Here is a 27,183-nt window from a genome sequence, read left to right on the forward strand (position 1 = left end):
TTGAAATTATCGAAAAAAATAGGTTATTCATGTAAATGATTGAAATTTTGTGTGAATTTAAGAACAACACACTTGATCCATCGCAAAAAATATTAGAAATTGCATACAGGGGTTGGCAAAATAAACATTGACGCTATAAAAGTATCGAAAAAAGTATGTAATTTATGTAAATGGCTTTAATTAGGTTTATAATTCAAAATTACATAAATGATATATTGAAGAAGTTACATGGTTTGGACAAATAAGCATAGACGTAAATAACTCTCAAACTTACATAATTTTGTAAATTGACCAAAAAAATACACATTTAGTACTTTTTATATATTTATTGCAAATATTATTTTTTATGAAATAAAATTGTTTTAAAACATTTTGACATAAATTAGTTAATAAGTTCTAAGGATTCGATCAGCATATCTATTTCTTTCTTATCACTTTTGATTCTTATTTGACTAATCAATGGATCCGATGATATTAATAGATAATGAATAACGTCTTCATTATTTTGTTTGCGAGAAAATCCTCTGCTGTGGCTCATTCTGGCTGATTTAAAAATTTTGTTGGATGCCTCCTGAGCCTCTTCTGATAAAGTGCCTATTGGAATTCCAACATGTTGAATTATTTCTCCACCATGAACAAGAACTTTATGCACAGTCGGGGGCATATTGTACCACCCATAAAGGCTCACAAATAGTTCAGCTGTTTCGTCGCAAAAGATTTTAAATTCATTTATTTTAATTTCATGCCCTGAAGCTAATACTTGAAGAATAATTGCAAATTTTTTTATTAATCTCGCGTCGATATTCAATATTTCAGCAACTACAATATAATTTTTGAAAAAAGTCCTTGCAACATTACCGTTATTTGAATTAGCAGATTCAGGTCTAACGACATCTACACATATCCCCAGTCTTGCTCTCATTTCGGTTTGGATTTGCTGTTTTCTGTTTTGTTTTTTGGTCTTGTTTTCTTTCGATGCAAACGATTTCTTGAAATCCATGTTATACGCAATATGGAGAAGACATTCCATAAACCTAATCCAGCAATGGAGGGTACTTAAACCGAAATTGTAATTGGTTTCCACTGGTTTTAGTGCTCTAACATATGAAAGTTTATTCATGTTGTTCGGGTTGACATTACATATATTACAAGATCTCGTAGACATCTGCTTTGTAAGAATGTTTACAACTTTGCCATCAACCATCGTACAATGTAGAGTATACTTTATTATAAATTTACGCTTGTCGTGGAATTCAATTTCTGATGGCAATAAATTTTTTATTTGTTCACATACACTTTTGTACTCCTTTTCTACGATGTCTTTATTTTCCTTAACAAACTCAAACTGAATTGGTCTACAGAAACGAACAGATGAAGGTCTTTCGTTTTTCCAAATAATAAGATTTGTATTCGTTGAAACTAATTGAAGAGGAACAAATGTGATCATAAAAATTGCTTTTTCATCTACATTTATTAAATCTTCTTCAGTTTCCCACTTCTGGTTAAAAATTTGTTGCCCTGTTGAGCCATCCATTCCCCACTTTCCAATTAGTTCAAAATTTGTTTCATTGATTTTTGTTAAATCCGTTTCAATGGATAACAATATTCTCCTTGAAGTATGGTTTAATAGCGCCTGCAATTTAATGGAAGCACCCTTTTCGTTTATGGTTATGTCTTCGGGGTAACAATCTTTTTTACGTTCCAATACTTGAGGATATGAAGGATAATATTTTGTTCCTAACAACAACTCATTATACGATCTTAAACTTTCGTATTTTGATTTTGACAGCTGCAAATCCATAAACATTGCTAGGGCGCCATTAAATAATAGATAGTCTTTATCTAACGCACAACATTTTGTTTTACTGAGCTTTTCAGATGCCTTATGCAGTAAAGATGCATCATATGATGTGCAGATTTCTGTAATTTTTCGTCTTTTGCTTCTTTCTGAACATTCTTTAAAAGACATTGCAGGTCTTCCTCTATTTAACTGTTTACTAGTCCCGGTATCCTTTGTTGTAAAAAAAATATTGTTTATTGTTAGTTTTAATCATATACATATTTCTTATAAAACTTACACAGTCTTCGCATTCTAAGTAATTAAAATTTAATTTCAACCATACCGATTCACGGCTTTCAAACGCGTTCCTACATCGTTTGCATGTATTCCATTTCTTTCGGCCGGTGCTTATTAAACCAGCAATTTTTCTTTTTATTTCATCTTCTTTCAATATTTTTTTTGAACGTTCTTCTATATATTTCAAAATTATTATTAATATCTCATCCCAATTTCTATTTTGGTTAAGTTGAAATATTTCAAAAAGTTCGCCATTTGTAAAAGATGAAGGCACTGAAATCGTTCTGGTTAATGGAATGGCAAATAATTGCAGCTGAAATTTATGGTACTTACTTTTGACACTTTACAGTATTAGATGTAATTTACACTTAAGCTCTAATAGCCTCTTTTAATTTTTTATGGCCTTTCAAACTTTTTTTTATTTAGTTTATATAGATTTCAAACCAGTTCCCAATCACTTCACTTTTATAAAAAACCAACACGCAAAAACTCCGTAATAAACACGTGGAATAGTTAACTGCTAACTGTTTTTTAAAAACATGTGCTAATTTGCAAAAAAAAACATAAAGAAAAAAGCACAGCCAACTTCGATTCAAATGTAAAAAAAATCAAAATTTTCATATATTAAAATGACAAGAAAAACCTTTGACTTTACAGCACTATAAATAACCATATAGCTACTTTATAATCAAAATAACAATGATACTGTATATTTTGAAGTGTTAGGATAAATTTACCATCAAAATTTTATAAAAATTAAAAAAAAAAAAAAAAACATTTTTGGCCGGAATTTACCACCGTGTATTGGCTAAATATTTGGAAAATTTTCCATTTTAATTTACCTCTGTAACCAAAGTCATGGCACAGCCATTTCTTTTGAAACTATAAATTTGTCTTATTAATAAACCTTATTATTACTGAGTATACCTGTTATGATTGATTAATATTACTCATACGCTAACATGGTTCATACTAATAATTCAATACTAAAACCAGGCTTGTTAAATTTGGGAATTTTATAGTGATTTTGGGGAGAGAAAATTTCATTTGAGAGTAGGTGATATTTTAAAGTATTTGGGGAATTTTAGTGGTTTAAAAACTTTTTATTTGGAAAATGATTCGGTAGCTCGTGAACGATTGAAGATATTTTAATGAAATTTCACATAATCAGTGCTGAGGTGTTTTGAATTGATTTGTATTTAGATGTGTACGTAGCGGCCCCCCAAAGTTCAAAAAATAACCAAAAATTCAGTTCTTATCCCAATATATTTAGATCAGACGTGGATCCCCAAAAAAAACTTCAAAGTAGAAATAAATGGCAGTGCCAACTATAGAAAAGTTTAGAACTTGGTAGCCAGAAAAATTGATGAAAGTTTCATGCAAACACTAATGGGAGGAATTAGAAAAAAACATTTAAAAAAGCTACATAAAAAGCTATTTTGGATATATTTAAAAAAACAACATTATTCCCTTTTTGTTATTTCAACATTTAACTAGTTAATATCTTTAACACACAATTTTATTAATATTTTTTCATGTTAAAAGTAAAACGTGTAATACTTTGACCCCTCTCCCTCCTTAGACCTGTCAAACTCCTACAAAGTAAATATGTATTACTTGGGAAAAGTATAGGAAAAAAAAACTTATTAAAATTTTAGCAATACCTTCGACAAAAATGTCTGTAATTAATTTTTCCATCTCTTTTTTCCAACAACACAAAAAATCTGTCCACAAATAGCAAAGATTAATTAAAAACTTTTACATACTTCGGTTTCCTTTTTAATTTGTCCTTAGTGGTCTAGGATGACAACACGCACATTGACATTTTCATAAAAAACAAATACAAATACAAACACATAGAATATACACAATACATATTTATATACCCCGTAGTTTTAAGAGGTAAGATGCCAACTTTGTCGTAACTACATAGAGTGAGTGAGAATTTTAATTTCAGTTTTCAAAAACATGACCTTTGGCCAAATAAATATGTAATATTTCTAAGATAAATTCAAATTTACTAGGTTTTTTGTTAAATATAATAAATTTCAGCGTTTTTAAGCATTGAACTTTAACAAAAAATCCATTAATAGAAAGAGGTTATATTTCTTAGCACTGGCAAAACAATAGAAACGTTCAAACTTCTGCGATAAAGAAGACTAAAACAAAAAGAATATGTAAGAAAACGATGAAAAAACCATTAATTTTTACCATTATTTCCATATTTACATCGCTAGAGTCAAGATCTGTGATAAATATTCAATTAATAAATCAACAGTTTCGAAAATTATAAAAGAATTTCGTGAGACAGGGAAGACCTCGTAAAAACTAATTCAATACAAGGTTTAATAGCAAGAAAGTTTAAGAAATTTCCAAAGACAACTCCCGTGGAGGTTATCAATGTTCAATAATCTAAAATTGGAAATTAGTTCTCGAACTGTTAGCCGCAGGGCAAATGAAGCTGGTATTGGTTGAAATCCTTTCGAAAAAACCTATTAAAGAGAAAGAGACTGGAAAATAGTCAAATTTGCGGTGAAAATATTATGTGAATGGGAATGTTTTTCGGGGCAAGGTATTGATCTAATTCATATCATAAAAGATACTATGATTGGAATCTGATACAGATCCATTTTAAACGATGTTATGTATCCATTTGCTAAGGAAAATATGGCACTAGTTTGGATATTCCAGCAGGACAATGACGCCAAATACACCTCTAGGATTGTAAACGAGTGGTTACAATGCAGTAAGGTACGTGTGTTAAAGTGGCCTGCCCAATCGTCAGATCTCAATTCATTAGAAAACCTATGGGGGAAATTGTATTGAGTGTATGACTTAAATAAAACAGATCATTTGGGCATCCAAAAAAGTTTGAGGACCAAAAACTGAAGCCATTACTCCATGAAGATTGTTGTCAAAACTCAAGGAGCTATTAAGCATCAATTTCAAAACGTTTGCAAGCAGCAGTATTCATCCAAAAGCAGGAAAATTTGGTACCATACGAATTGAAGCAAAATCGTCTTTTAAGGTCTCTCGCTTGACGATTTTGCATGTTCGAAATGATGCTTGAACACTATAAAAGATAATAATTTTTGCAGCGAATCATTACTTGCGATGTAAAATGGATTCATTACGATAACCCGAAGCGTAAGAAATCGTATGTGAAGCCCGGCCAACCAGCCTAATCGACACCAAAACAAAATATCCAGGGCGCTAAGGTAATGCTCTGTATTTGGTGGAAGCAAAAGGGTCGTATCTATTATGAGCTGCTGAAATCTGACCTGACCATCACAGGAAACCTTTACCGAATGCAACTAATTCGTTTGAAGCGAGCATTTCCCGAAAAACGACCCAAATATGCGGCCAGACATGAAACCATTATAACAACGCTTGGCCATATGTTGCAATATCTGTTAAAAACTATTTAGAATGAAGTGGTTGGGAAGTTTTGCCTCACCCACTTTATAGTCAAGACCGTTGCCCGTCCGACTACTGTTTGTTTCGATCGATGCAGAACTTTCTCTTTGGTATACGCTTCACTTCAGAACAGAGTATCCGAAATTGGCTTGATTCGTTTTTGGTCTCAAAAGATGAACAGTTCTTTTGGCTCGGAATCCATATGTTGCCAGAAAGATGGGGAAAAGGTCATAGCTAACAATGGCCAATACTTTCAATAAATTTATATTGTACAAATGTTTTTGTTTTCCTTGAAATGTCAAACACAAATTGACAACCAAATTTAACATTTTATGTTCGCAGTAATTGTCAACGAAAAACTGTTGACAATTTTTGCCAGGTACGAAAAAATATGCGTCTTCACTGGAGATAACATAATTTTGACATATAGGCAATTCCATGAGAATGACAACAACGACTGAAAACACAAAAACCCTTGAAACCTTTTTTTCAAGACGAAAAAACAATAAAATATTAATATGTGAGAGTATTTAGAGTTTATTACATTTTAAGGGCAAAAATAATACATTAAACTGACTATATTTAATTTTTTAATTTAATTGTTATGTTTTAGGCTAAATGTGTGGCAAAAATTAAGCTCCCAATTAGCATGTAGTATGAAATGAATTTGACTCTGATAGTGTTTTTTTTTTTTGCTATATTTACAGAATATACACATCTGCTCAAAATAATAGATACACCTAATTGGAAAAAATTTAAATGGGTAACATTGAAAATTTCCTCGCAAGCGTTAAAAATACATCATATTATTAAAATTTCTATCTGGCAATGTCATGTCAGTCAAAAATCTGGCAACTATTTGCTTTCATGTTGTTTTTTAAAAACGAATTTATTTGAATTACAAAAAATGATTTGCTCATAAAAATAGATACACATCAGTAATTTGTAATTTGTTTATATACAATTTTTTTTTTGTGCAATTTTTGTTCCTATTTACGTGAAACAGTAAGTATAATTTAAATTTTAGCAACAATTTTATAAAAAATAGGACTCTTTTGAAGAAAATGGGACGAAATCATCATTGTACCGAAGATGAGAAAAAAATTGTTCAAACGATGAGAAATCAAGGAAAATCATTACGGGAAATAGCAAAGAGCATAGGAAGATCTTTACATTTTGTCCAAAATGCTTTATCTAAAAAACAAAAAAGAGAAACTCGCGGTAGACCAAAGAAAACCAGTCCAGAAACAGATAGGCGGATCGTCCTTATGGTTAAAAAATACCCTTTCATATCATCGAAAGCTATTTCTGCGGAGCTATGTAACGAAATCAGTCCACAAACAGTTCGTCGTCGTCTTTTACAAGCTAAATTGCCGGGAAGAATTGCCAGAAAAGTGCCACTAATGCGCCAAAAAAATATCAAGACAAGATTAGAATTTGCTAAAGAGCACATACAATGGTCCGGGTGTGAAGGCGAAAAAAAATGGAGAAATATTTTATGGAGCGACGAAACAAAAATAAATTTGTTTGGAAACGACTGCCAAAGAAATGTACGCCGACCAAAAGGAAAAGAATTCCACGTTAAATTTACAAAAAAGACGGTAAAACATGGCGGGGGAAACATAATGGTTTGGGGTTGCTTTTCATGGAATGGTGTTGGTCCGATATTCCGAATAGAAGATACCATGAATGCTAGTGGGTATAGAGACATATTGGAAAACGTAATGCTTCCATATGCATCGGAAAATATGCCATTAATATGGACATTCCAGCAGGACAACGACCCAAAACATAGTTCAAGATTAGTTAAAAACTGGTTCTTGGAGAATAACGTACATGTTTTAAGCTGGCCCAGCCAATCCCCTGATTTAAACCCAATAGAAAACTTGTGGAGTGAATTAAAGATAAGGCTTTCGAAGGAAGTTTTCAAAAATAAAGACGATTTACGGGAGAAAACGCAAAAAATATGGTACGAGATTCCATTGGAGAAGTGTCAGAACTTGATATCCAGTATGCCCAGAAGAGTGGAGAAAGTTTTACAAAACAAAGGTGGATATACTGGATACTAGCTTTACTTTAATAATAAACTAATTTTTTTAAGATAAAATTTATTAGCTTTTGTTTAATAAGAATTTTTAAAAATGTATCTATTATTATGAGCACCAAATTTTTCGAAATTTAAGAAATTTAATTTACTTTATAATATTTATTATTAATTATGAAATATTTTGTTTTTGTTTTTTACTCTCCTTTTAACTATAAATAAAAATCGACTGAATTTTTTTTATAATTTTACAATATACCATTATTTTTTTTTCGTTTTTAAAAAATAAATTTTGGTGTATCTATTATTTTGAGCAGATGTGTATATTGTTTTACTATAAGAGAAAAATCTGTCACGTACGATATTAAATTTTATTTATTATAAAATCATCCAATGATTGTTTTTATTTAAATACTAGTTGACCGCCCCGGCTTCGCCCGGTAGCATTTACTAATGTTAATTCTTCAAGTTTCTCCAACCCACCTGCCTGTTCTTATTTATTTGCAAATAAAATATCTAAATTTGTACTGCATACTTTAGGGTGCTTTTTTAAATAAAAAAAATTTCGAGTTTTACCCGGAATTTTTTAATTTTTTTTCTTTACAAACCATCTCTTGAAACCAAATCGATCCTGCCGTTCTCACGTGATGCCATTACATACATGGACCATTTCATTTTTAAATATATAGATATATATAGATGACGGATTTATTGTAAACGAAAAATATTTGGTTGATTGTATAAATAATGTTTCGAAGGAACTTAATATTTTTGTTTAAATATTGTACCCTCTGAAGGGAACATAAAGATCAAATTATTTTTCAGATACTCTTATTTTTGCAAAATCTATTTCTTTATAGGCGTACAAATGTCACGTACGATGACATGAAATTGCCCATATGCTGCAATATATGTTAATGAATTTATTGCCAGTCTAGACGGGGGCTAAACGGCACAATAAAAATTGTTCTGTTACATGAACGCCTACTAATTATAGTTATTTATTTTTTTTAAAACCACTTCAACTCTTTTCTTCCTAAAAAATAAACTTTCATTCAATTTTTTTTTATTTAAAAAAAATAAAATTTTTGTAAGAGAATAAATGTTGAGTTTTTTATATAAAATGTTTAAAAATAATAGACTGTTTATTAAACATTTCACATTTTAATAAATTGAGAAATAGTAAAAAATTAAAAAGGTAGACATTTGTCAAAACTGCAAAAAAAAATTGCAATTGCATTATAAATGCTTTTATTTTCAAATATTCCTATGTAGGGCTAAATACAAAATTTCTTAAGAGGTTTTTTGAATATTTCGAAAAGTTTCCATTGTTTTGTTAACCAAAATATAATTGGCGGGTATGATAGGCATTTTTTTAATAATTCCCGGGAATTAAGACAACTAAAATTTCAAAATTCTTACTGAGTTTTGGTCTACTTATAAACCGATTTTATAGGCTCTCTGTTTTATAAGGCATACAATTTCTTATTGCCACTAATTTTATTCACTTTTCTTTTTTTAAAAATCATATAAACAAATATTTAACATAAATTTTAAATTAATGAATTTCTTACTTATTTATGCTTTAATACATTAAATTTAAGACACGAAATTAAATTAACAACTTGATTTGATTTCAGTTTAATTAAACAAAATCTCTAAACAATTTTACTACACATTATTAAGGATTCCAACTTCTAAACAAGGTCATTTTTTTATTTTTTTTCCACCCAAGTAAAACATATGGGTGGATAATTTTCAATTCTCTTTGCTTTTGATTAATTTTATGAGTGTACATTTGTTTTTATAATGATTTTTTTTAATTTTATTTACACTAGTTTTACGTTTAATGTGTTTTCTTTTCTGAATTTAATTTAATTTTCAATTGTTTATATTAAACATAGAAACTCTCTTTGCTTTGGAAAGAGATACAAGAAAATACATCAACACTGTTAATAGTGGTAAAAAAAAGAGAAATGATTTTTTTTTTGGAGATTTTTGTTTGCTTCTTCTTGTTTATAATTATTTTATTTTTATTTTGTTTATAGCACTCGATGTTTAATGATGTGATGTTGTTGCTGTTGTTCTTGTTGTTGTTGTTGTAGAATAATGGAAAAGGGGAGCAGAGTAACAACACAAAATGGGATGAAAACAGTATTTTATTCATACACACACACTTTTACACACAGGAGAAAATTTAATTGTAAAAAAAAAACATTGTATACACAAGGCACAATTATAAAGTAAATTCCAAAACAGAATTATGAATCATTCACCAAAAAAAGAAGAAAAAAAAAGAACTTGAAACACTTTTCAACAGCTTTTTTTCTTATTTTAATCAGATACACAATTTTATATATTTCTTTTTTTATGTATAAACAATTTAAAGAAGTTGGTTTTTTTCACTGATATATTACAGATTTTTTTTTTCATTTAAAATTAAGCAGCTAATTTTTGTTTTATTTAAACGGAAACGGATGATACATTTTTTTTTGTATTTTTTTTTAGATATTTTCTATTACCCAGCTTTTTGAACACTACTTTTTTTTAATAATTTTTTCACTAGTTTTAGTTAGGTCTACTACTATTTATTTGTAGCCAGAAACCTTTAAATTTGTTTAAACAATTTAGTTTTTCACCAAAAAAAAACTGTTCATTTAAATTTATTTTATATTTTTTTTTTCTTTGGTGCCGCCCTTTGCAAACTTTTAAATGGACTGGCTGGCTGACGGTGTCTACGTCTATCAAGAGTCACACAGTGCGTATGAATCTTTTGCTCTTAGGAAAACGCATTTACTGACTATAACCAAGGAATACTAACAAACTGTGTAAAACAACCATTAAATACAACAAGAATATGAATTAAAGCAAAACGAAACGAAAAGCCAACAACAATACTGTTTACGAAGGCAAAAAACGAACACGAGAATTCTCGTTGTTGTATTCGTATATTGGATTGTTTGTATGTATACATGACAGGGATGGAAAATGAGATTTATTGTTTGGTTTTTAAAATAATAAACAAATTGTAAGTACTTTTTTCACCCTGAGAGTACTAAATTAAATTTTCTAATTATTTTCGTTAAACAATGATATTTGTTGTACAAAATATTTTGTATAGAAATACCAAGGGAGTATATTTGATATCCTCTATCTTAGATTTTTATGAAAATGAGTTTTTGATGGCAAACAAGCTCACGTCTGTGGTGTAAATTTTAGAGAAAAAGAAATGTTTTCATCAGTTTTATTGCCATTTTTTAATTTCTTTATCTTAAGAAAAAATTTATTTCTGAATAAATGCTTACTAATTTAATTACACAGTCCAATAAATTAAGACTTTTTGATTGGAACAGAATAGCAACCATACGAAAGGTCATGTTGAGTAGATCATTTCCTTAGTCCAGCTGGTCACAGTATTTTTTTTACAGTTGGTCAAAATTTAAATTTATTGATTGAGGAGAGCATTATACTAAATGAATAAAATGTTGTAAGTTAATGTCTTAGACAATTCTTATTGTCATAGTTATATTGTGGAATTTTGTGGGGATCATTTTTGTGGAAGATCTTAACCCTCTAGCTCCTCTCTTTATGGGTCAATTTGACACCGTTTTGGAGAAAATCAAAAAAGTCCTTTCAAACAGGACATTTAAGGATTAAAATATTCTACGTAAATGTTTGCCCGAAAATTTCAGGACCTAAGAAGAGTCTAATTTTTTTTTAGAATATCAGCTATATTTGTGATAAAATTCCGAATAAAATAAAAACAACCGGCTAACAGTAATCTCGTCCCTATAAAAAGTTACACGCTCCCAAAGCTAGAACATGTAAAAATGGCCATATTTAAGTTTTTTTTCCAAAAAAATCCCTAGTTTTCTTCGGAACTATAAAATTTATATATGTCCCGGAAGGAGAACTTAATCCAAAAGCGTATAAAGTAAAATTTGGCTCACTTAATCGGACATAAGCCCCTCCAAACGAATTAAAACTTGGTCAATTTAAAAAAAAAAAAATGTTAAGTTTGAGTAAAATATTCTACAAACGCAAAGCACCGATCCTAGATAAAGCTTCATATTTGTATAACCCTATATGTTACTTAAATAAGTACAAAGTTATTTTACTATCATACGGTAAATAACGTTACAGTGGGCACTTTTCATTGGCAAGTAATTATATTTCTCCCCAACTTTTGTACATGGCAGCAGCTTCGATGTCAATTTGTTGCCTCTATGTGTGTGCTGGTCTTCCAATTCTACGGTTACCCCGAGGATTCCAGTCAATGGTGTAGCTGGTGATGTCGTTAGCTGGTCTGCGTAGAATGTGGACGATCCAGTCCACTTGCGTTTCTTCATTTCTGTTGCAAGTGACAGTTGATTACTTTCGGACCAAAATCTGACATTTGTGATTACATTAGGCCAGAAGATACATATGATTGGTATCTTCTTCAGAACCACTTGCAGCTTTTGGATATCACAGGGGCAGCACTCCATGTTTCACAGAGTAGGATTGACTTCACGTTTATGTTGAATACTTTAAGCTTCACTCGACGAGAAAGAGTTCGAGAGCTCCAGATGGATTTCAGCATACCAAAGGATTGTCTGGCTTTTGTGACACGGTTTTCAATGTCCTCCTTAGAGCCACCAGTCTCTGTTATAATGCTACCCAAGTAGCTAGTCCAGTTCAAGGTTTTTAATGCAGAATTTGTAATGCATTGTTTTATTCATTTATCTTCAGACCTGCGTCTTCTGTAGTATTTGCTAGTTTTTGTAGCTTGCCTGTCATATCGTTGAAGCTGTGTGTCATAATACAAATATCATCAGCGTAATCTAGGTTGCTAAGCTTCCATTCAGGCCCCCATAATGGTATCGAGAACAATGTTGAAGTGAAATTTTGTTTGCTTTTAATAAGAGAAATGAGTTGCGCTGGAACACCTTTACATATTAGCGTGCTCCATATGACGTTGTGATCAAAGTCTACAAAACAAAGATATAGTGGCAATCGTCATTCAAAAGATTGCTCCGTTATGATGCTCAGCTGATTGATATGATCAATACTAGCTTTATGGGGCCTAAAGCCAGACGGTTAATTTCTGAGTGTTGTTGTTACTAGCTCAGAGATTCGTTTGAAGATAATCACCCCTATCGGCAATAACATGTGAAATTTTGTTCCCATGAAATATTCATTTCCCTCGAAGGGAAAATTGCTATCGGGAATATCATGATGAACTTTACATTCACAATAGTTGATTTTGTTCGTAACAGCTGTTTATTGTTTACAAAATTCCATCTAAAAATTTCACAACAAGGAGAATTTTTTTCACTTGAACAAAGTTGATGAAGGAAAAAAGGAAAAGGGAAAATATTTCATGTGAAATGTTGATTCGCGATAGGGGTGAATATGAACTATTATTTGTATTAATCATGCTGAGAAGTGTTATTTCTCGCCAATTGTTTCGATCTTTGAGGTCGCTTTTTGGGATTAAGAAAGTAACTACTTCTTTAAGTTCAGTGGGGAAAGATTATTTGGGCGATATGCCATCTAATCCTGGTAATAATAAATATTGTGTTGGATATCCCGTGTTTTTTTATTACTGCTTCACAGAGAGGATGCATTGATCCAACTAAAGATTCAATCGTCTCCTTTGAATGTTATTCCTCGCCAACTGTTTCGATATTTGAGGTTTTTTCGGGATTAAGAAAATAACTACTTCTTTAAGTTCACTGGGAAGTGATTCGGTTCCCAGAAGTCTGCGATGAAGGGAAATATAATTTGTGCAATAATCTGTGGATCTGCTTTCAAAGATTTGGGCGATTTGCCATCTAATACTGGTGATAATAAATATTTGTTTGAATAACGCTTTTTTGATTCCGAATTATGGGATCTAAAACTTACATAGGTTTATAATAGATTGAGTTCTGGCAATTGGACAGGTCACTTGAAAACACGTTCCTTATTGGATTGTAACCACTCGGTTACAACCCTAGAGATATATTTGGGGTCATTGTCGTGCTGGAATCTCCAAAGTAGGGGCATATTTTCCTCAGCGTATGGATACATAACATCGTTAAAAACGGAGATGTATCCAATTCCACGTATAGTATCATGAAAACAGATCCACACCTTTATATTGCCACCGCCCAAACTTGACTTTCTTGTTTGTGCACTTGAGGTCCAGTCTCTTTCCTTTCGGCCGTCTTAAAAATATTCTTCTTAACTGTATTTGTATTCATCCGAAAAGAGAACAGTATTCCATTTCTGTCTCGAACAGTTTAAACGTTCTTTGAACATGGAAATAATATGTTTTTTACAATGGGAAAGTAACCAAGACCAGCCTTATTTATCCTGCGGTTAACAGTTCGAGAACTTATTCCCAAGTTTAAACGCTTAAATTTACGATATTTTAATAGTAAATTAGAATTTATCTTAGATCTCTTAGATCATGTTTTTGAAAATGGAATATAGTTCCCAAAAATAAATATTCCATTGTATTGCCACTCACAGTATTAACAAATTTTCAATAATTTTACAAACATTTTCAATAGCACAATTGTACCAAAACCCAATACCACAAACTTTTTCATCCCTGATACTAAAAAACAGTACCAAGGAATAGAATTTTATGTGAAAGTTTGTGTGTCTATGTATGTAAGTAGATTTATGGAGAAAATTCTATTATAACAAAAAAAATCCACAAAATCATAATAATAGAAAATAATGGAGAACAATTTTTCATGGAGTATTAAAAAAAAATCATTGAACACCAATGCCAGAAAGAACACTTGTTAAACACTATATAGAGAAAAACACCTAAATATTACACTAAACTATTTACTCTCCATCTCCAATGACATCACGCTCTCCTGTCATTGCGCATAATCGGTTAATAAAAAAATACTAATGTAGTTTTCCACTCGTACTAAGAGTATGAGAAACAAAAGTACACGATTATTATATGTTGGTACCTTTTTGCTCTGTACAACATGAGTATTAAATCATAATTAATGTATGACGTACTTTGTTGGTACAAAAATATGTATGCGTACATATTCATTCGCACTTATTTTTGTTTTTTTTTTTGCACAAGTTTTCACAAGCAAATAAAAACATTAAAGTGTTTTTTAATTTTTCTCAATCGGCTCATATTTGTTTCACAATAAGTATTATAGTAATTATCCTGGGAGAAAATGTCATAAATGTGTAATTTCATGAAAAGTTTTAGAAGGGTAACAGTCGAACCGGTGGAAGGGAACTGTAAAAACTCAACATCTTACTACTGTAAGACAAGATCATTTAAAAGCAAGAGAAATTCCAAAAAAAAATGGATCCGTGGGAGGTTATCAAGTTTCCATTGTATTGTCAACCACTGTACAGGGAGGCCATTTAAAAATTTAAATTTGAATCGGCTATAAAAAAGCACTGATTATTTGAACTTTGTCATATAAGAATGGAACACAATATCATTCATATGACTACCACCTCAGTACTTCATCCGTTCAACCCAAGACGGGGCCGCATGTCACACAGCCAACGCAACCATCTATATTTTACGCACTGCTTTTGAAAATCTAATAATCAGCTCAATTTGCCGCCTCGGAGCTGTGATTTGAGCGCTTTCGATTATTATCTGTGGGGAGCAATTAAGGATAAATGTTACGCAAACCATCCAGAGACAATTGAAGCGTTGAAACATGAAACCGAAGTTGCCATTGAAGAGATTCGAGCCGAAACAATCGAAAATGTACCGAAAATTGGATTGATCGGATGAGGTACTGCCGAGCCAGTCGCGGTAGTCATATGAATGATATTGTGTTCCATTATTAAATGACAAAGTTCAACCTATATGTCATTTTGAAGGGTACATATTTGTCATTTATTATCTCTTAGTTATTGAACATTATAGTGTAAACAACAAAGTTTTCTTTGCTTCGAAAGTTTTGCTTTACTTCTTTAATTTGAAAAAAGTGCCGCTGAAGCACTACGATTGTTCACCAAAGCTTATGGTGAATGTGTTCCATCGGTTTCAACGTGATTCAAATGGTTGGCGTGGTTCAGAAGTGGCGATTTTGACACGGAAGACAAATATCAGCCAGGTCAGCCAAAAAAGTTTGAAGACCGAAAATTGGAGGCATTTCTCTATGAAGATTGTTGTCAAACCCAACAAGAACATGCAAAATCATTGGCAGCTACTTAAGCAGCAATTTCAAAACGTTTGCGAACAGCAGGATTCATCCAGAAGCAGGGAAATTGGGTACCATGAAGCCAAATGAAGCCGAGAGACCTTGAGAGATGATTTTGCATATTCGAAATGATGCTTGAACGCTATAAAAGAAAATAATTTTTGCACAGAATCATTACTTGCGATGAAAAATTGATCCATTACGATAACCCGAAGCATAAGAGATCGTATGTGACGATCTACACCAAAACCAAATCTACACCAAAACCAAATATCCATGACGCTAAGGTAATGCTCTGTATTTGTTGGGAGCAAAAGGCCAGATCATCATAGGGAATCTGAAGCGAACATTGGCCGAAAAATTCCCAGTATATGCGGACATGAAACTGTAATATTCCATCATGACAACGCTCGGCCACATGTTGCAATAACTGTTTAACACTATTTAGAAAGAAGCCTTATAGTCCAGACCTTGCCCCGTCCTACTACTATTTGTTTCAATCGATGCAGAACGATCTCTCTGGGGGGATACGCTTCACATTAGAACAGAGTATCCGAAATTGGCTTGATACGTTCTTAGCCTTAAAAGATGAGCAGTTCTTTTTGCTCGGAATCCATATGTTGCCTGAAAGTTGGGAAATGTTCATAGCTAACAATGGCAAATACATACTTTGAATGAATTTATATTGTACAAATGTTTCAAAATATAAGCTAAACATTTGAAAATACTCCGCATTTTTAAGTTATAAACCCAATAGAATTTAACACTTTATTATTTCTGAAACAATGACATAAACCGCTATTAAATCGCTAAAAAAATATGCAAGACAACCTCGAAAAACATCTAAATTATTTAAAAAAAAAAACTACTCGGTGTAGGGTATTATATAGTGTTAAAACCGGGTCCTTTCGACTCTAATTGACAGCGAACTACCAACCACATTAACCAACCAGGATATTATATCGTCAGCCTTGACCGACTATACTTTCCTACTTATTTTCATTCGAATAAAAATAATTTTTTCTTCGATTATTTGAATTTTTATTCGAATGCCGCCCCTAAAATGTACCATTATTTGTCACCAGGTGTTTCTCGACTTTAAATAAGGGATGTGATGACAAAAAAGTTTTTCAAATTTCTTTCAAATAACATTCACGTTCAGTCTCTCTCCGTGTTGGGATGGAAATGATGAAAAAACAATACTTTGATACTATTTCCTGTTAAAAAGTACCATTTATAATGAACACAAACTACTGATTTGAGTAATCTCTGCCAATTAATAAAAACTTTTTGGATATTTTCACTCAAATTGCAAGTCTCAGGCAGTTTGTAGTTCACGGTCTTTCATTCTATGTTATAGTGGATCTAAAATTTTGTTTTTATTAATCTGTATAATTTTAAGGTTATAAAAAAGTACTTTTTAAATATTTTGTTTTTTATGTTAACCAACAAATCTATTTTACATCCCTGCTCTCTTTACATTTCTGTCACTCATTCGTTTAAGTTCCTGCTCTTTAATAAATAAGTATGTATGTATTTTGTTTTGCACTATACTTCGTAACTCTACACTCTACCATTTTCTAACAATTATGGTAGACCAACGTTATGGCTTAAAATACACAAACGTATAAACAGACTTATAACAAATACATGGGTAAAATGGTATTAGACAGAAATGGTACCAAAAAAATACAAGAAAAGGACTCACTAATTAACACTAGCATGAAAATAAATACATATTTGCTTAATTCATAACAATCTGTAGCGCGAGGCAAAACCTCCCAACCACTTCATTCTAAGTACTTTTAACATGTATTGCAACATGTGGCCTAGCGTTATCATAATGGAATATTACGGTTTCATATTTATCAAAAAGTTGTCTGAATCAGAGCAACTTTTTCTATCAACAAGTTGTCTGAATCAGAACAACTTTTTCTATCAAAAAGTTATCTGAATCAGAGCAACTTTTTCTATCAAAAAGTTGTCTGAATCAAAGCAACTTTTTCTATCAAAAAGTTGTCTGAATCAAAGCAACTTTTTCTATCAAAAAGTTGTCTGAATCAAAGCAACTTTTTCTATCAAAAAGTTGTCTGAATCAGAGCTACTTTTTCTATAGAAAAGTTGTCTGAATCAGAGCAACTTTTTCTATCAAAAAGTTGTCTGAATCAGAGCAACTTTTTCTATCAAAAAGTTGTCTGAATCAGAGCCACTTTTTCTATCAAAAAGTTGTCTGAATCAGAGCAACTTTTTCTATCAAAAAGTTGTCTGAATCAGAGCAACTTTTTCTATCAAAAAGTTGTCTGAATCAGAGCAACTTTTTCTATCAAAAAGTTGTCTGAATCAGAGCAACTTTTTCTATCAAAAAGTTGTCTGAATCAGAGCAACTTTTTCTATCAAAAAGTTGTCTGAATCAGAGCAACTTTTTCTATCACAAAGTTGTCTGAATCAGAGCAACTTTTTCTATCAAAAAGTTGTCTGAATCAGAGCAACTTTTTCTATAGAAAATTTGTCTGAATCAGAGCAACTTTTTCTATCAAAAAGTTATCTGAATCAGAGCAAATTTTTCTATCAAAAAGTTATCTGAATCAGAGCTACTTTTTCTATCAAAAAGTTGTCTGAATCAGAGCAACTTTTTCTATCAAAAAGTTGTCTGATCAGAGCAATTTTTTCTATCAAAAAGTTGACTGAATTAGAGCAACTTTTTCTATCAAAAAGTTGTCTGAATCAGAGCAACATTTTCTATCAAAAAGTTGTCTGAATCAGAGCAACTTTTTCTATCAAAAAGTTGTCTGAATCAGAGCAACTTTTTCTATCCAAAAGTTGAATGAATCAGAGCAACTTTTTCTATAGAGAAAAGTTTTTTTCTACGGTTTCATATCTGGCCGCAAATTCAAGTCGTTTTTCGGCCAATGCTAGCTTCAAACGAATCAGTTGCGTTCGGATAGGACCTTTTTTCTGCCACCAAATACAGAGCATTACCTTTTCGCCATGGATATTTAGATTTAGTTACGATTCGGCTGACTGGTTGGGCGGGCTTCACATACGATCTCTTAAGCTTCGGGTTTTCGTAATGGATCCATCGCAAGTAATGATTTGATAAATCTATTTTTTTACCAAAATTTGGTCGTTGTAATAAAAATAAACATTAGAGCCTGATGATACTTTACATCAATGGCGCATGTTTGGTTATGGGTGGAATTGTTGAATTTTGACCCAGGTGCTGTTGTTGATGATCATGATTCTTAAGGAGGAAAACTATATAACAAGTGTCATCAACAACAATATTTTTTTTCTCTGCTATAATTTCTTCATTCATTTTTAAAACACACAAAAAAAAAACTTTTCAAATGTAATAAAAACTTAAACACACTCATAAAGCTAAAAGTACATACATATTTATACTGCCAACCAAAAGGACATTCAGTGTAACGTGTGCGTGAGTACAGGTGCATGTGTGTTAGGAATTTGACAGAAGTTAGACATTTGGGACTATTTTTTTTTGTTCCTTTTGTTAATTGTCTACACTAGTGAAATAAATAAGAAACTAAATGTTATTAAAGAAGTGAAGATATAAAACAAGGTCACTGAACTTTTTATTATTTTTATACAATTTTCTTTTATATTTAATAAGAAATGGTTGGGCCACATGATGGCAGGCAGCTTAATAATTTATTAAAATTTACCCTTTAAACGCATTATTTTCTAACAAATAAGTTATATAATATCTGAGTTTGTTTTATTAATAAAATCCTAAAATTGACTGCAGCATAATAAATTACACGAACTTGTTACACTTTATTATACTATTTGTGGCAACAGGATATAATAAAGTTTAGCTTTTTCTTGTTGCCACAGCAATAATTGTTTCATTAAATATGTATTACTTTAATCCTTAACCATAGAATTTTGTGAAACTAATCTATTTGCACCAACATCATTACTTTATTTACTACTCCTCAATATTAATAATATTTAAATAAGTATTGCCACATCAAAGGCGGTTTATGTTTCAATATGAAATTAACACTGTAATAATTGATGATCATATAAAATCTAATAATAATAAGAAGATTAAAATATTAAGCTTATGATATACATTTTATTAAACATGAAATTTTAAATGATGATATGAAAAACACAACAACCCCAATAAAAAAAGTTATTTCCTTCAACAATTACTGAAAATTTGGTACAAAATTTAAAACTATTTTAAAAAAAAATTGTCTGAAACAGAGCAACCTTTTCTATAGAAAAGTTGTCTGAAACAGAGCAACCTTTTCTATAGAAAAGTTGTCTGAAACAGAGCAACCTTTTCTATAGAAAAGTTGTCTGAAACAGAGCAACCTTTTCTATAGAAAAGTTGTCTGAAACAGAGCAACCTTTTCTATAGAAAAGTTGTCTGAAACAGAGCAACCTTTTCTATAGAAAAGTTGTCTGAAACAGAGCAACCTTTTCTATAGAAAAGTTGTCTGAAACAGAGCAACCTTTTCTATAGAAAAGTTGTCTGAAACAGAGCAACCTTTTCTATAGAAAAGTTGTCTGAAACAGAGCAACCTTTTCTATAGAAAAGTTGTCTGAAACAGAGCAACCTTTTCTATAGAAAAGTTGTCTGAAACAGAGCAACCTTTTCTATAGAAAAGTTGTCTGAAACAGAGCAACCTTTTCTATAGAAAAGTTGTCTGAAACAGAGCAACCTTTTCTATAGAAAAGTTGTCTGAAACAGAGCAACCTTTTCTATAGAAAAGTTGTCTGAAACAGAGCAACCTTTTCTATAGAAAAGTTGTCTGAAACAGAGCAACCTTTTCTATAGAAAAGTTGTCTGAAACAGAGCAACCTTTTCTATAGAAAAGTTGTCTGAAACAGAGCAACCTTTTCTATAGAAAAGTTGTCTGAAACAGAGCAACCTTTTCTATAGAAAAGTTGTCTGAAACAGAGCAACCTTATCTATAGAAAAGTTGTCTGAAACAGAGCAACCTTTTCTATAGAAAAGTTGTCTGAAACAGAGCAACCTTTTCTATAGAAAAGTTGTCTGAAACAGAGCAACCTTTTCTATAGAAAAGTTGTCTGAAACAGAGCAACCTTTTCTATAGAAAAGTTGTCTGAAACAGAGCAACCTTTTCTATAGAAAAGTTGTCTGAAACAGAGCAACCTTTTCTATAGAAAAGTTGTCTGAAACAGAGCAACCTTTTCTATAGAAAAGTTGTCTGAAACAGAGCAACCTTTTCTATAGAAAAGTTGTCTGAAACAGAGCAACCTTTTCTATAGAAAAGTTGTCTGAAACAGAGCAACCTTTTCTATAGAAAAGTTGTCTGAAACAGAGCAACCTTTTCTATAGAAAAGTTGTCTGAAACAGAGCAACCTTTTCTATAGAAAAGTTGTCTGAAACAGAGCAACCTTTTCTATAGAAAAGTTGTCTGAAACAGAGCAACCTTTTCTATAGAAAAGTTGTCTGAAACAGAGCAACCTTTTCTATAGAAAAGTTGTCTGAAACAGAGCAACCTTTTCTATAGAAAAGTTGTCTGAAACAGAGCAACCTTTTCTATAGAAAAGTTGTCTGAAACAGAGCAACCTTTTCTATAGAAAAGTTGTCTGAAACAGAGCAACCTTTTCTATAGAAAAGTTGTCTGAAACAAAGCAACCTTTTCTATAGAAAAGTTGTCTGAAACAGAGCAACCTTTTCTATAGAAAAGTTGTCTGAAACAGAGCAACCTTTTCTATAGAAAAGTTGTCTGAAACAGAGCAACCTTTTCTATAGAAAAGTTGTCTGAAACAGAGCAACCTTTTCTATAGAAAAGTTGTCTGAAACAGAGCAACCTTTTCTATAGAAAAGTTGTCTGAAACAGAGCAACCTTTTCTATCGAAAAGTTGTCTGAAACAGAGCAACCTTTTCTATCGAAAAGTTGTCTGAAACAGAGCAACCTTTTCTATCGAAAAGTTGTCTGAAACAGAGCAACCTTTTCTATCGAAAAGTTGTCTGAAACAGAGCAACCTTTTCTATCGAAAAGTTGTCTGAAACAGAGCAACCTTTTCTATCGAAAAGTTGTCTGAAACAGAGCAACCTTTTCTATCGAAAAGTTGTCTGAAACAGAGCAACCTTTTCTATCGAAAAGTTGTCTGAATCAGAGCATATTACAGCCCCTCCTATAGGATCTCATATTTAGTAATATGTGAGTAAGTGTCTCAAAATAAAGGATTAAATTCAAAATGAAATGTATACAATACATAATTAAATTGTCAACAGATAATAAAACAATTCTCAAAATTAATTAAAAACACCCTTCTCATAAGCAGAAAGATAACACATACTTGATATTTTTTTCTGCTATTGATTTCTACACATGTCAACCACACAATTATTGTATATGAAAAAATACGTTATACATTCGTATGATAATTTTACATTTGTTTAAGAAAATTGACATCAAAGTCAATTAGCTTAAATGTATGAGTATTTTTTTTTACTTTGTTGAATTATTTTATTCAGTTTTTGTGTTTGAAATCGAATTCAATTGAGTTTGTTTTAAAAATTCAATTCAAATTCAAGTGGTTGTTAGTTTTATTTATTTTTTGTTTAAAAATAATTGAGTTATATCTGTTTAAGAAAAAAGTTGCTCTGTTTCAGACAACTTTTCTATAGAAAAAGTTGCTCTGTTTCAGACAACTTTTCTATAGAAAAAGTTGCTCTGTTTCAGACAACTTTTCTATAGAAAAAGTTGCTCTGTTTCAGACAACTTTTCTATAGAAAAAGTTGCTCTGTTTCAGACAACTTTTCTATAGAAAAAGTTGCTCTGTTTCAGACAACTTTTCTAGAGAAAAAGTTGCTCTGTTTCAGACAACTTTTCTAGAGAAAAAGTTGCTCTGTTTCAGACAACTTTTCTAGAGAAAAAGTTGCTCTGTTTCAGACAACTTTTCTAGAGAAAAAGTTGCTCTGTTTCAGACAACTTTTCTAGAGAAAAAGTTGCTCTGTTTCAGACAACTTTTCTAGAGAAAAAGTTGCTCTGTTTCATACAACTTTTCTAGAGAAAAAGTTGCTCTGTTTCTGTTTTTTATAGAAAAAGTTGCTACTTTTTTTATAGAAAAGATTGCTCTGTTACAGACAACTTTATTATAGAAAAAAATGCTCTGATTCAGGCAACTTTTCTATAGAAAAAATTACTCTGTTTCAGGCAACTTTTCTATAGAACGAAATGCTCTGTTTCAGACAACTTTTCTATAGAAAAAGTTGCTCTGTTTCAGACAACCTACCTTTCCATAGAAAAAGGTTGATTTGTTTTTAACAATTTGTTTAAATAAGGTTGGTTAATTTAAATATTCTTTCTATTATTCAACATTTCTCAAAAGCTTCTGTTATTGAATAATTTTTACATGTTATTCAAAAACCAAAGAAACATAAGAAAATTACTTCAAGTTTATTGCATTCAAACATCAATTATAACTTAAAAGTCATGCTTTAATTTGCTGTCAATTGCCGTATAAAAAAAAAATATTGATTGCTGTCATTACTTGCTCTGTCTCTATTAAAAAAAGCTGTCATATTTATAATTTAAAGTCACTCTACATGTGAACATGTCAAGATGGTGTTCAGTGTGTAGATGTGTCATTTTGTATGCATAAAAGTCATTACGAGTGTATGAAGATGCTTGAAATGAAATTCCATTAAATTGCTTGTTAACCTTTTAATCTTTTATCACGTTATTAAACTAAACAATGAACAAAAAAACTGCAAAATCGTACATACGTTAAATGACAATACAAAGAATCTCTGTATTCATATTTTATTTTCCTTTGCTAGATAGAGTTTTAGAGTGTGTGGATGAGTCTGTATCTGTCTGTCTGCCAATATGGATGGTTCCGTATTGTATGGATTCCATTCATAATTTTCTGTTGTTTGTAGATGGAAGGAATGCAGCAGCAGCTCTATTGGCAGCTTGTTTGACTAATTACTTCCATGTTTAAACTTAATTAAGAGCTGGGTGATGGTTTTTTATTTTTGTATTACAATTTATTTATTGTACAAATGCAGTTTCAATTACATGGTAAAAGATAGAAGTGTACTTGATATTTTCGATATGTAGTATTTCTTCATATAGATATGCAATTAGTTGTGTGCTATGGCTTTGTAATGGACGTAGTAATAGGGGTATTCAGTGTCTTGAACTAACATGAAGAGACCACATGAAATTTATAAATTGCTATAACGTTTTAAATATTTTAAAATTTTGATTTATTTTCATATATATATGCTGATTTTTGCATTAAGTGATTACCCCTACTGCACGTATTTATAACTTTGTTAAGTTCTGTTTCAGTACGAGTGAATCAATGGCCAAAAGGTTATCTATAGTGTATGGAAATTACAAGAGTATTCGAGATAAAACAAATCACATAAACAAATAAAAGGAAATGTTGCAAACTCATGGGAACAATCTGTTTTTTTTTTGTTCATCTGTAAATATTTTGACAATTTGAATCATTTTTTTGGTTTATTTTCTAAGAAAAAGCGACCTAAACAAAAAAGTTTTGATGAATGTAAAAACTGGATTTTCTAAAAATTAAGCAAACAAATTTTTAATTTGAAAAACTGGTACAAAAGACCGTTTTAAATGAATGAAGGCTTCATTTTTAGGTAAATATGTATTGCTAACAAGATTTATTTTATATAGATGGACACAATAAAATTGACATCAAGGACGTTTTAAATTGTAAACATTTTTATAGAAAAAGTTGCTCTGTTTCAGACAACTTTTCTATAGAAAAGGTTGCTCTGTTTCAGACAACTTTTCTATAGAAAAGGTTGCTCTGTTTCAGACAACTTTTCTATAGAAAAGGTTGCTCTGTTTCAGACAACTTTTCTATAGAAAAGGTTGCTCTGTTTCAGACAACTTTTCTATAGAAAAGGTTGCTCTGTTTCAGACAACTTTTCTATAGAAAAGGTTGCTCTGTTTCAGACAACTTTTCTATAGAAAAGGTTGCTCTGTTTCAGACAACTTTTCTATAGAAAAGGTTGCACTGTTTCAGACAACTTTTCTATAGAAAAGGTTGCTCTGTTTCAGACAACTTTTCTATAGAAAAGGTTGCTCTGTTTCAGACAACTTTTCTATAGAAAAGGTTGCTCTGTTTCAGACAACTTTTCTATAGAAAAGGTTGCTCTGTTTCAGACAACTTTTCTATAGAAAAGGTTGCTCTGTTTCAAACAACTTTTCTATAGAAAAGGTTGCTCTGTTTCAAACAACTTTTCTATAGAAAAGGTTGCTCTGTTTCAGACAACTTTTCTATAGAAAAGGTTGCTCTGTTTCAGACAACTTTTCTATAGAAAAGTTTGCTCTGTTTCAGACAACTTTTCTATAGAAAAGTTTGCTCTGTTTCAGACAACTTTTCTATAGAAAAGTTTGCTCTGTTTCAGACAACTTTTCTATAGAAAAGGTTGCTCTGTTTCAGACAACTTTTCTATAGAAAAGTTTGCTCTGTTTCAGACAACTTTTCTATAGAAAAGGTTGCTCTGTTTCAGACAACTTTTCTATAGAAAAGGTTGCTCTGTTTCAGACAACTTTTCTATAGAAAAGGTTGCTCTGTTTCAGACAACTTTTCTATAGAAAAGGTTGCTCTGTTTCAGACAACTTTTCTATAGAAAAGGTTGCTCTGTTTCAGACAACTTTTCTATAGAAAAGGTTGCTCTGTTTCAGACAACTTTTCTATAGAAAAGGTTGCTCTGTTTCAGACAACTTTTCTATAGAAAAGGTTGCTCTGTTTCAGACAACTTTTCTATAGAAAAGGTTGCTCTGTTTCAGACAACTTTTCTATAGAAAAGGTTGCTCTGTTTCAGACAACTTTTCTATAGAAAAGGTTGCTCTGTTTCAGACAACTTTTCTATAGAAAAAGTTGCTCTGTTTCAGACAACTTTTCTATAGAAAAGGTTGCTCTGTTTCAGACAACATTTCTATAGAAAAGGTTGCTCTGTTTCAGACAACATTTCTATAGAAAAAGTTGCTCAGTTTCAGACAACATTTCTATAGAAAAAGTTGCTCAGTTTCAGACAACATTTCTATAGAAAAAGTTGCTCAGTTTCAGACAACATTTCTATAGAAAAAGTTGCTCTGTTTCAGACAACTTTTCTATAGAAAAAGTTGCTCTGTTTCAGACAACTTTTCTATAGAAAAAGTTGCTCTGTTTCAGCCAACATTTCTTTAGAAAAAGTTGCTCTGTTTCAGAAAACTTTTCTATAGAAAAGGTTGCTCTGTTTCAGACAACTTTTCTATAGAAAAGGTTGCTCTGTTCCAGACAACTTTTCTATAGAAAAGGTTGCTCTGTTCCAGACAACTTTTCTATAGAAAAGGTTGCTCTGTTCCAGACAACTTTTCTATAGAAAAGGTTGCTCTGTTCCAGACAACTTTTCTATAGAAAAGGTTGCTCTGTTCCAGACAACTTTTCTATAGAAAAGGTTGCTCTGTTCCAGACAACTTTTCTATAGAAAAGGTTGCTCTGTTTCAGACAACTTTTCTATAGAAAAGGTTGCTCTGTTTCAGACAACTTTTCTATAGAAAAGGTTGCTCTGTTTCAGACAACTTTTCTATAGAAAAGGTTGCTCTGTTTCAGACAACTTTTCTATAGAAAAGGTTGCTCTGTTTCAGACAACTTTTCTATAGAAAAGGTTGCTCTGTTTCAGACAACTTTTCTATAGAAAAGGTTGCTCTGTTTCAGACAACTTTTCTATAGAAAAGGTTGCTCTGTTTCAGACAACTTTTCTATAGAAAAGGTTGCTCTGTTTCAGACAACTTTTCTATAGAAAAGGTTGCTCTGTTTCAGACAACTTTTCTATAGAAAAGGTTGCTCTGTTTCAGACAACTTTTCTATAGAAAAGGTTGCTCTGTTTCAGACAACTTTTCTATAGAAAAGGTTGCTCTGTTTCAGACAACTTTTCTATAGAAAAGGTTGCTCTGTTTCAGACAACTTTTCTATAGAAAAGGTTGCTCTGTTTCAGACAACTTTTCTATAGAAAAAGTTGCTATGTTTCAGATAACTTTTGTATTGAAAAAGTTGCTCTGTTTCGACAACTTTTCTCTAGAAATAGTTGCTCTGTTTAAGACAATTTTTTCTTCGAGCTCTTTGTTAAGCATTCAAGTGCCTAGGTTTTAGGAAATAGTCCACTCCAACTGATCATCCGACTGAAAATTGAATGCTGCTCTCATGAGTTACATATTTAGGATTTGATGTTTGGTATTGAAGCTAGTTAAGAAGGATAAACTATTGGGTATGAGAATAAATGGATCCTTGTGGTGTATCTAAATCTTTGTTGAACACGTTTTATTCGCTGGAACCACACCATCTTTACATTGGAAAGTAGATCTCATGTAGAGCGTCTTTTAATATAATGATGATACAGACCTGTAGTTAGTTTTAAATATTTGTTGAGTTTGTCTTATCGAACATGATTTTATGCAGGAAAATATAAAACAAATGTGCCTATTTAAATT

General features: G+C 31.3%; 1 protein-coding gene across 1 annotated transcript in view; it reads right to left on the reverse strand.

Moving 5' to 3' along the window:
• The window catches only part of Galphao (G protein alpha o subunit), a 131,750-nt gene that overhangs the window by 86,374 nt on the left and 18,193 nt on the right, over positions 1 to 27,183 (reverse strand). The gene's annotated exons all lie outside the window — the stretch shown is intronic.

Source organism: Calliphora vicina, chromosome 5, assembly GCF_958450345.1.
Source record: "Calliphora vicina chromosome 5, idCalVici1.1, whole genome shotgun sequence".
In the NCBI taxonomy this organism is placed as follows: domain Eukaryota; kingdom Metazoa; phylum Arthropoda; class Insecta; order Diptera; family Calliphoridae; genus Calliphora; species Calliphora vicina.